Source organism: Cibotium barometz, chromosome 1, assembly GCF_041138505.1.
Source record: "Cibotium barometz isolate CiBa-2024 chromosome 1, ASM4113850v1, whole genome shotgun sequence".
NCBI classification, from domain to species: Eukaryota; Viridiplantae; Streptophyta; class Polypodiopsida; order Cyatheales; family Cibotiaceae; genus Cibotium; species Cibotium barometz.
Window position 1 is genome coordinate 44,309,841 of NC_141046.1, and position 3,087 is coordinate 44,312,927.

Here is a 3,087-nt window from a genome sequence, read left to right on the forward strand (position 1 = left end):
CCACCCACCTCTCGTGGCCAAGCTTGACGCATACGTCCTGCGACCCGCAATTGCAAGTCCTCACGTACGCTAACATTGTCTCGTTTACCAGTAATATGTTCCCAAATACCAGATCCCACATTCTTGAAGATGTGCATGGGATCAAGAAGATGGTTGATCTTAAGATGGGTCCAATATGGCAAGAGCTCTGCTATAGATTTGCACTTGAACATGTGTTTGATGCGAGGAATTATAGGAAAGTGTCGCAAGACTTTACGAGGTACATCAAAACTCTTCATATCTGTTCTGTACCTTGCTTCACCACAAGTGGGACATGTCAGAGCCTCCTTATGCGTCCCACGAAAGAGAATGCAATCATTGACGCATGCATGTATTTTATCATAATCCAGTCCTCCAAGAGATGTCACATAGCGCCTCGCTATGTCTCTTGAGGTGGGCAGTCTATTTTCCTTTGGAAGCATATTTGACAATAGCCTGCATCCAATATCATCAATTATAATTAGTCTTAAATCCTAAACCTTAAACCACTAATTCAAATTTATAAGTTAGAATGCTTACTTCAACAATGCGTCAAGACTTGCATTGCTCCATCCATAAACTGTTTGTATATTAAGTAGTTCAAGGGAAGCACGTAAAACTGAGAATGTGCACCCTTCAAACACCGGTGTCGATGAAGCTTTATAAAGATGCTCTTGTTCCATATCATCGTCGTCCATACCTTTGGGATCATCCTTAAAAAGATTTCGCACCATATCATCAAGCACCTCCTCTTCCACAACTTCGTGAGGTGCAGGGCTATTGTCGTCCCTTTCCCACTCATCTCTGACATTAGATCCCGAAGCTCCAGCATCATCTCGTCGACGCTTTACGTGCTCTCGTCGCGCGTAGGGTACCATGTTAGGGTGTGGTACTGCATCCTGCTTCAATTTATCAAATTATATGTTACAACTCTATTAATTTAATTTGGATACCATGAGTCATTTGAATACCATCAATTTACATCTACTCACCTCCAAACCTGTTTGATTCCATTCTCCATACATGGAGATATGATTCAAGGTAATTCGACGTGCTCGTACAATGCATCCTTGACATCGATTACACATACATTTGATCCGTTGTCCCAACCACACATCGCGATTACGATGACGCATTGTCTCATCTTCCTCAGAACTGCTTGAAGAGGTTGATGACATCCTGTGTACAAATCAGAAAACACAAACTCATTATATATTTTTAATGAAAGCACAAAAACGCGTGTATTCACGCGGCTATCTCCTACAATTTGCGTGTATAAATGCGGCTACTTCCTAAAAAACGCGTGTATTCACGCGGCTAATATCTGCAAAACGCGTGTATAAACGCAGCTAAAATAATGTACACGCGAATATACCTGCGTTTATATACGCGAACATAAACGCACCCATAAACGCGGCGGCATATTTAAACTAAACATAGCCCGCCTTCCCCAAATATAGATTTTGAACTTAGAAATCAACAGTGCGCCTGTTTTCGCCTCTTCCAACAGCAAAGAGGGAGCAGAGAAAGGAGCACACACACGGGAGAAGGAGGGAGCAGAGAAGGAGCAGAGAGGACTCACTTTTTCAGAGGTGAGTCACTTTGTCCTGTGCCTTGTCTCTTTTGTCAGATTTGTTTACTTTGCTCTTTGCTCTTTGGGTTTGTCTTTTTGCACACGATTGGGTTGCTGCATCCTGACAGGGGCGACAATGGCTGGTCCTTTTGTAAGGACATTCTGTTTTTGTCGGGGGGTCGGTCTTTTCGAGAAATTTTTTTCGCAGGTCGCGTGTAGGAACGCGTGTAGGAGCGCGTGTAACCTGTCTGCAGAGTTTTTCCACGCGCATATACACGCGTTTTTTGCCGGGTATATACACGCGTTTTTTGCCGGGTGTATACACGCGTTTCTGCAGACAGAAAACTGCCGCGTTTCAGATTTCAGGGTTTGCAGGCATTTGACTTGTGTAATGACAATGTGTGAGTCAAGAGACAGCCCATGATGTACATGATGATGTTTGTTGCAGGTTCTTTATGGATATTCCAGGTTCTTCATCCGATCCATTTGCGTACAGCAATTGGTTGATGGAGATGATGAATCACTTTGGGCGCCAACCTGGTCCGGTTGAGCTTACAGAGTATATGTATGTCCATCCCCCTCCTTCCCTGCCTGGTGTCTATACCCCTGTCGCGAGTATCCAGGGCACTCCAGTGCCGTCTATTCCTCCGAGTCCGACGAGACGGCATGCAGCTTCTCCTCTTCCACGTCCACCGAGGAGACATACCTCGTCCCAGACACACTCACGTACACCCTCACAGCCACCATCACGTGCTCCCTCAGAGCCACCGTCACGTCAGGGCTCACAGCCACCGTCACGTAGACAATCCCCCAGTCGTGACTCCACCCGCAGCAGTAGGAAGAGTGGGAGTGGGGGAGGATGCGGCGGGTGCTTTGGTGGGGGAGGTGGGGGAGGTGGGGGAGGTAGTAGGGCACGGGGTGAGAGAGGAGATAGAGGGAGAAGAGTTAGAGGAGACAGTTCGGAAGAGGAGGAGATGAGAGAGATGGAGAGAGTGGTTTGCTATGATGTGACGGATAGGGGCGGGATAGTGATGGATGCGAGGGGGAGGGAGGTAATGGAATACATGCGTGGGGTAGTATCAAACTCATATAGAAATTGTTTTATTAAATTTAAAGATCAAAATAGCCGATTAGTTGGGGAGGTGATAGAGGCTGTACACAGTCGGTACCCCAATCCCCCACATGCTACATTCTCGGATGTATGGGGAAGGACGCGAATAAGGGAGATCTTAAGTAATAAAAGATCTCACCTTAAAAAACTCGCGTACGATGACCGGCTAAATGTAGCTGCGGGTGGCTATCCTGCCGAGAAACCTGCCACTGCGCACAAACGCGAGTGGAAGGAGGCACAGAAACGAGCAGAGGGTGGCGTGAAGAGCAGGCAGCATGTGGAGGCACGACGGATCCAGATGGAGACCGTTGGATCTTCGCATTTCGGATCTGGCGGCGTCGAGTCATGGGAGGCAGAGTTCGTAAGTATCCTGTCACTTTATTTG